Raw genomic sequence first — 9,028 nt, forward strand, 5'->3', positions numbered from 1 at the left:
TCCCGCCAGTGGAGCGTGCCGTCGCGATGCAATTGTGTCCAGTGTCCGCTGCCTCTTGGCGGGGTAATCCACGCCTCCCGTCCAGGGCCTGTAAGTATATGTCTAACGGCAAAGGCTTACAGAGCCCGTGGACAGCCTGCTTCTGCCCTCCATGCAATGGCGCACCTGCAGGTCCACCAGGCCCAGGCGCTCATGGACATGCACAAGGGTGGTTCTGCCCCAGAGATCCTCTGGGAGCTCCGTGCGGCTACCAACCTTGCCCTCCGGAGCCTTCAGGAGCATTCAGTTCACCCGTGTTCTGGCGGACAATGCCCCTATACTCTGGGCAGAGATCGAGTCGGTCCCTCCAGCCGATATGAAGACCAGCTTCTACAGCCCGTACTTCATTGTACCCAAGAAAGGCGGTGGGTTACGACCAATCTTGGATATGCGTGTCCTGAACCTGAACATACAGTATATATTATATGTTTACTCTATTCTTCTCACAGTTCACCGGCCACTTTCTTACATGTATTTCGGGAGAAACTGATGACTGACAGGACTCTCTGAACTGCGGTGCTGGCACCCATCTCACGTTATAGATCATCAAGATCAAGATTATTTATAAAGGTTTTTAAACGACCAAACACACTCACTTACACATATTTGAGAATCGGAATATCAGATAGTTGATGACATGGTAAGCAAGTTTGTGAATATTGTGAATAAAAACGAAAAAACGAAAGAAAAGCGATTAATCTGTCATAAAGTGTTATTGTGGCTGCGGTGTGTCACGTGACAAATATGACGCGTCACCATGGAAACATTAAGGGGGAACGTTCTAAAATAATGGTCGCCTTGAAAAAACTCACTCTGGGGGGTCAGTTAGAATATTTTACATTTACGCCTCAACTAACCACAGGGTAAATGATAATAAAAGAAACATCACTTACCCCTATGGTGGTTGGGAGGCTGTCTCCGTTGTTTCTCTGTTCTAGTCCAAATTTCCAAAAACTTTCGCGAGCAAGAGGGAATGACATCATCAGCTGGTATCCAGCTGCACTGTCTAAGCTCCGCTTTCCCCGTATTCTCCACCAGTGTGGCGGGAGGAGCAAATGACAGACACAGTGGGAGTAGTGTCAAGCATTTATTAGAAGCATTGGACAAGCATTTATTGGAAACATTGGAGAAGCATTTATTAACATAAAAATAAACATAAAGTGTTCAGTAATGGGAATTAAGTATCTATGGGGATAAAAGTGTCCAAATAAATGGGGAATCTGGTTACCTCCAGACTGTGCTGGGGCACGTGAATGAAAGGGAGTGTTCAGACGGGCTGGTCCAAGTAAAGGGGGCAGGGTCCTGGCAGCCGCACGCGCTCCTATCTCCGGTACGAAGGGGGAAGGTTTCTTAAGCGGCTCATCTTCCCAGGGCCGCAGAGCTGAGGGCAAAAGTGGTCTGGCCATTGTCAGCACGATGGTGGCGACACGTGTGCATCCTTGCACAGGCAAACGGGTCCGATGGCTCTACACCATTATGGCACAGTAAATTTCTCCCCGCTCCCCTCCTGAACCTGTGATGAGACTAGTGTGAGTGCACTTAATCAAGAGTCAGACTTAAACAGAACTTAAGCATGATGAGTGAAATGATTTCACTCATGGAAGTCCCTGTAACACATCTCTTTTGCAGTTGCCATAGTGAGAGGACTTCTTATGCAGACAGTTCTTTGTTGTGTTTTGTTCATTCTGCATGGGGTACAAAAACAGCCATTTTCCATCCCTTTAAACAAAGCTTCCTTCACAAATAATTGAAAATATAAAATAAATCGACATTAAAGAAAGCAGAAACAACCATTTACTCTTTAAATCAATCAGTGAAGAATGTCAAAATGTCTATCAGAATTAAACAAAGGAAAACATGACCTTCTTTACATCTGAACACTTCATGATAGGTCACCGGGAGATACATTCACTCTGTTCACTCTCACTCTCTATAATAAAAGGACACAAACCCTTTTTTACAGAAACCAATGATACATTAAGTTGTATTCTCAGCCTCTTTTAAATGTATTATAACTTTAATAAGAGATTTTTTGAAAACCCAAGACCCGCACTACAGGGCATGATATATTTTGTTCATGACATACCAAATCAGATTTTATTCTGAGCTCGAAACTATAGGCTTCACCTGCTTGATATCAACACTTAATCAGTTTACTATTTCATGGATACCTTACCTTTGTGGCGCAAAAAAATATATTTTCTATTTCCCATAGTAACGATTACGTTATTTCTGTTTGCACCTGTTCTTGTTATTCCTAATTAGTTTAATCTTCCTCCACCTGAGCCTGTTTAGTTCCCTCATTCACCTTGTGTATTTATACTCCCTGTTCTGTTCTATCCTTTGTCGGTTATTGTTGAATGCCACGCTTGTCTGCATGTTTGTCACCAGTAAACTCTTTGTGAACTTTATTCAGTCTTCAGTATCTTCCTTCATTGGCGATCCGTGACACCTGTAGGTTAAAGATCAAATCTAAGAATTAATTCGATCTTACCCTTTGTGAACCGCTTGTTGTTAGAGCTGTTGTATTTAGACAGTGACAGTTATTAATTCCCTCATAAATCTTAAATGGTTTCAGGACCAATGAATTAAGTATTTTATTTGAATCTATAAATGGTTAAGCATTAGCCTAAAGTCCGTCACTATGACATATCTGCATTCATATACATGGTATTTACAGCATCCTTTCTAATTGAAGACATAATACGAAACATAATTCAAGAAGAGACTTCCTCCAGACTAGCACAGTGAAGTCATGAAACCCACCCACACATGCAAAATCAGAGGGAAGAAAAACTTGTGCCAAGATGGTTTCTGATGAACATATCTCAAAAAAGGTTTTTCTTTCCTGCAAACACACACACCAGGCATACAAAATCTAGACTTGCTGGCAATCATTACCACAGCATATGGATAAGCCATAGAAGCCGAAACGTCATCAGGATGACAAACCCTCGTCTGTCTCACCACAAGGTGAGGAGAAGAGAAAGATATTAACACAAGTAAAAACTGTAATTCTGTCATGACAACTCTCAGGAGATTGGTATGGTAATAGAGATTGGCTTGGTAATGGATATGGCAATGTTAATGTATTTGGTCTTGGTGGAATAGATCTGATTCCCTGCTGCTGCTGCTGCTACAGAGCAAGTACCGAGACTGACTACTGCCAATACATTCACAGACATTGCTGTGAGCATGTAAGACACTCTGCACATGTAAAATATATAAGTTAACCCCATAACAGTTCTATATACAGTGGGGAGAACAAGTATTTGATACACTGCCGATTTTGCAGGTTTTCCTACTTACAAAGCATGTAGAGGTCTGTAATTTTGTATCATAGGTACACTTCAACTGTGAGAGACGGAATCTAAAACAAAAATCCAGAAAATCACATTGTATGATTTTTAAATAATTAATTTGCATTTTATTGCATGACATAAGTATTTGATCACCTACCAACCAGTAAGAATTCCGGCTCTCACAGACCTGTTAGTTTTCTTTAAGAAGCCCTCCTGTTTATACCTCCTTTACACTTGTTACCTGTATAAAAGACACCTGTCCACACACTCAATCAAACAGACTCCAACCTCTCCACAATGGCCAAGACCGGAGAGCTGTGTAAGGACATCAGGGATAAAATTGTAGACCTGCACAAGGCTGGGATGGGCTACAGGACAATAGGCAAGCAGCTTGGTGAGAAGGCAACCACTCTTGGCGCAATTATTAGAAAATGGAAGAAGTTCAAGATGACAGTCAATCTCCCTCGGTCTGGGGCACCATGCAAGATCTCACCTCGTGGGGCATCAATGATCATGAGGAAGGTGAGGGATCAGCCCAGAACTACACGGCAGGACCTGGTCAATGACCTGAAGAGAGCTGGGACCACAGTCTCAAAGAAAACCATTAGTAACACACTTCGCCGTCATGGATTAAAATCCTGCAGCGCACGCAAGGTCCCCCTGCTCAAGCCAGTACATGTCCAGGCCCGTCTGAAGTTTGCCAATGACCATCTGGATGATCCAAAGGAGGAATGGGAGAAGGTCATGTGGTCTGATGAGACAAAAATAGAGCTTTTTTGTTAAGGGGGAAACTCCACTCGCCGTGTTTGGAGGAAGAAGAAGGATGAGTACAACCCAAAGAACACCATCCCAACCGTGAAGCATGGAGGTGGAAACATCATTCTTTGGGGATGCTTTTCTGCAAAGGGGACAGGACGACTGCACTGTATTGAGGGGAGGATGGATGGGGCCATGTATCGCGAGATCTTGGCCAACAACCTCCTTCCCTCAGTAAGAGCATTGAAGGTGGGTCGTGGCTGGGTCTTCCAGCATGACAACGACCCGAAATACACAGCCAGGGCAACTAAGGAGTTGGCTCCGTAAGAAGCATCTCAAGGTCCTGGAGTGGCCTAGCCAGTCTCCAGACCTGAACCCAATAGAAAATCTTTGGAGGGAGCTGAAAGTCCGTATTGCCCAGCAACAGCCCCGAAACCTGAAGGATCTGGAGAAGGTCTGTGTGGAGGAGTGGGCGAAAATCCCTGCTGCAGTGTGTGCAAACTTGGTCAAGAAATGAAAGCTTTAGCATTAAGTTCTGCCAGGAAGACTTAATTGTTACGTCACTCTACCTTTTCATCTATCCAATCACATTCCAACACTTGTGGTATAAAAGTTCGGTACTTACTCATGTTTGAGTTCGCAGATGCTGACGCGTCAATTCACCACCATCCTCCCCACCTCCTACAAATTGAATCCTTCCCTCCATCCTCCTCACCACCACCACCAGGATGGTCCCTTCCATACCTCACGGGGGTCGGCTGCGCCCCTGCCTTGATCTTCAGGCAGGATATGCAGAGTCCGGACCCTCAGATTGCGAGCTACGGACGGGGCCTACGCCAAATAACTTTATTGCTTGCTGGGTTGCTAATAAATGGATAATTGTCACAGTATTTATTCTCCCGAGTCTTTCTGGTAGAACTACAGGAAACGTATATGATCTCTGTAATTGCAAACAAAGGTTTCTGTACCAAATGTTAAGTTCTGCTTTTCTGATGTATCAAATACTTATGTCATGCAATAAAATGCAAATTAATTACTTAACAATCATACAATGTGATTTTCTGGATTTTTGTTTTAGATTTCGTCACTCACAGTTGAAGAGTACCTATGATAACAAATTACAGACTTCTACATGCTTTGTAAGTGGGAAAACCTGCAAAATCGGCAGTGTATCAAATACTTGTTCTCCCCACTGTATGTGTATGTTAGAGTAGTTTAAGTGTTTAGTCTAGTTAATAAAATCTTGTTCATGTCACGTAAAGTTGTCTGTGTTTCAAGCTCATTATATACTGGAGTCCCTAATCATGCAGATTTTGACTACTTGCTCTTAGTAGTACTGCAAAAAAAGAAATGTACATTTCTTAGAATTAATAAACAATTAACAGTGTGTTCACGGGACAAACAGGTTACTTGATTGTAACATTAATTTACAACATTAAGTTAATTCTATTAACTGATCCAAATATTAATAATCAATTATAACAAGTTATGATTGATTATTAATATTTCTTTAGAGCAAATTTGCTACACATGGGAGTCACTTCAAAGATTTGACATACCTGACGACGTTATAAAGACAGTAGGGGTAACGCTTTAGATTACAGCCCGGAAAGTACTGCCGGTAATTATAGTGTACCTATAAAGTACTTACATGTAAGTATAAGGGAACAATATGTAACATTTTTGGAATTAAGGAGTAACAACCACGAGAATTAACAAATTATTTATACTGTAAGTATTATAGAACTAAAGGGTACTTATTCTACTATTATGATACAACAATTTTAGATTACATCTGCGTACCTTTTTGTAATAATAGTGTACCAATACATACTGTATAGGCATTTAAAAAATTTACAGGCTTTATATCTGTGCAATTATACAGTAAAAAAAAATGTACAGCATTTTTTTTTTTTTTATAGCAAAAGTAGAGATGTTTTAGTTTGGGCTTATATGTCTTATATTCAATCTTTCCAATGATGAATCTTAAGAAGGAATCCCACGTCTCTTGCTTTTCTATTTAAAGAAAACACAGTACATCCAGAAATGTTCTCATAATTTACTCATCTTTTTGCTTCCAACAAATGAATCTAATTCACATTTGACGTAAATGTAAGCACGTTGTGAAGCACAATGTGAAGCTTGACGTAAGCATGCTGTGAAACTCGTGCAAGTCTCTTTCCTCTTGTCTTGTTTGTTTCTGATTGTAATTATCTGTTATTGTTTGTATTTTGTTGTGAGCAATATATAAATATATTTTTTAAATAAATAAAAACTGACGGCAAACTTTCTTAAAACTTTCTCGCCGTGCTCACGTAACACTTCATGTTACGTTCAGGTCAAGCGTGAACTCAACCCTCTCATGCACACGCTGGTAACAGTTTTTTTCTGAAGCGATAGTCTACAGTTTAAAAAGTTTAAAATATTGGTATTTTTCTTACAAACACTTATCGTTTCACTTTGAAATGATGTCACAAGACAAAATGTCACAAGACATTGATCCATCCATTGGGGTCGTATAGATTACTGTAGTTATTGCAGTAGCCTATATGTGCTGTTTGATGCTCCAACTTTTAGGAACACATGAGCTTGCATTATATGTATTCCCAGATTATTTATTTTTCTAAAAACCTTAATTTGTGTTAATCTGAAGAAGGAAAGTCGTATACATCTCGGCTGGCATGAGGGTAAAGATGAGTAAATGGTGAGGACGTATTTCTGGATGTATTGCAATTTCTTTTAATGCAGAATGCAGAATAGCAAGAGACATGATTTCTTCTTAGGATTCATCAGTGGAAAGAAAGAAAAAAGAATAAGAGGAACAAGAGGAAGAAGCCAAGATTAAAAAAATGTGACAAAACATGCTACTTTCTGTCAAGACTTAAGCATTTGAAATGAAATGTTGATTTAAAAAAGTAGTTTTAAATGAATAAGAAGTGTTTTAAATCTGTTTTGAATTAAGTTTTTTTTTTTTATTATATATATTTTTTTTTAAATAAAGGTTTCCGAGTCAGTGATATCAGATTGTGTGTATTTTTATTGTACCCTGTAACTATATGAAACAAGAGGGTAACAAGCATCACTTTAATTTACGGCCTGCAATGTCACACTTACCCTTTCACTACGTGAAACAAGAGTATATTTCCCCAGTATTTAAGCAAAAGTTGCAATAGTTTTAGTTTTCAGTGCACATTTGTTAAAAAGATTACTGTATAAATGCACAGATATGTACCCTGTCATTTTTTGAAAGCCTATATTGGTACACTATTATTACAAAAAGGTATGCAGTATGTTCTCGCTAAATTGCTCCCAAATGTAAGATTGTTGTATCATAATAGTATAATAAGTACCCTTTAGTTCTAAAATACTTACAGTATAAATAATTAGTTAATTCTCCTGGTTGTTACCCTCTTTATTCCCCAAACTTTACATATTGTTCCCTTATACTTACATGTGTACCATATGACAGCGTGCTGCGTGACTTTTTTCATCATTCTTTTGCGCATACGGGTCAGTTCAGAAAAAAAAATAAAAAAATAAAAATCCAAGAAATACCAAGAAATCAGAATTGAGCACTAAGGCACGCTGTGTGAACGTAAAGCTGAAGTGTCCTGATATTTGAGAAATACATAATTCTATTTTTTGGCCCAATCATTGCTTACTCACCAAACCACAGGGAGTTTACGCCCTCTATGTTTCCATGTAACAGAAAAACCTGATACAAGCTACTAATATTGACTCTTACTCAGTAAATGCTTTGTGTTTCCACCACTGCTCTCCATTTTTAGCATGTTCCATTCAACTTCCTCACCTCAATAATTGGTGAAAGCTTGTGCCAGCTTGTACAGGAAATGACCTTAGTGCTATAACATACTTTGTGAAGATTTGAGTCATCAGGCTTGATCTAATATTTTGTTGAGATCCATTTTGCTGCTATAATCGTATGCAGAGATGCAGTAAGAGGATGTGAGTTGGTGTTCAATTGAGTGCTTTCTTTTTCCCCTTTTATTCTTTGTCAAGACACACTTAGTACCCTATTTTAACGATCTAAGCGCATGGTCTTAAGTGCAGGGCGCAAGTTCACTTAGGGGGTGTCCGAATCCACTTTTGCTAGTTTAACGATGGGAAAAATGGTCGGCGCATAGTCTAAAAGGGTTGTCCCTATTCTCATAATGAGTAATGGGTGTGTTTTGGGATTGTGTTAAACCAATCAGAGTCTCATCTCCAATTCCCTTTAAATGCCAGTTGCGCTCGTGCCATGGCAGATTCGCTATTTACATTGAATTTGATGGTGGAAAAGTGATTCTGCGCGAGGTAAAAGTGCGCAAGCAGATCATCTACGGGACAAGCCGGATTCCACCATATCTTCATATACACAATAATAATCTTTTACATTGTAATCCTTTCATTTTAAATATTTGGCATGTTTGTGTGCTGCTGTGTGTTTAATAAGCAGAGTGTACGCGCTTTGTGGACCCGCCTATAGGTGCACATTACTAACAAAAAATATTGTGCCATTGACCTTAGACCAGGTTTCAGTTGGTCAATGGCGCAGTCTATTTCTGTTGCCTCAAAATAGCAATGCGCCAACAATGCGCCAGAACACACCTCGTTTTCAGACCAGCACGCCCATGGGCGCACAAATGGGCGAAAATGCATTTGCTGTTTAAACAACGTGGTGCAGGACGTGAAAATGATAACTGCGTCAGACTAAAACTAGCAAACAACACTTGCGTCGCGCTTGGTGCTGCATTGTGCCCGGTGTAAGATAGGGCCCTGTAAGAAGGGTGGTAATTAACATTCATTTACACTATTATACTATATGTTATTAAGTATAATATATTTACTATATAATATAATTATACTATATATACATTATGACGCCTTTAATTCTATTATCTATTTAATTCTATAAATCTATTAATCATAAA

Source organism: Leuciscus leuciscus (assembly GCF_965113295.1).
Source record: "Leuciscus leuciscus genome assembly, chromosome: 3".
Classification (NCBI taxonomy): domain Eukaryota; kingdom Metazoa; phylum Chordata; class Actinopteri; order Cypriniformes; family Leuciscidae; genus Leuciscus; species Leuciscus leuciscus.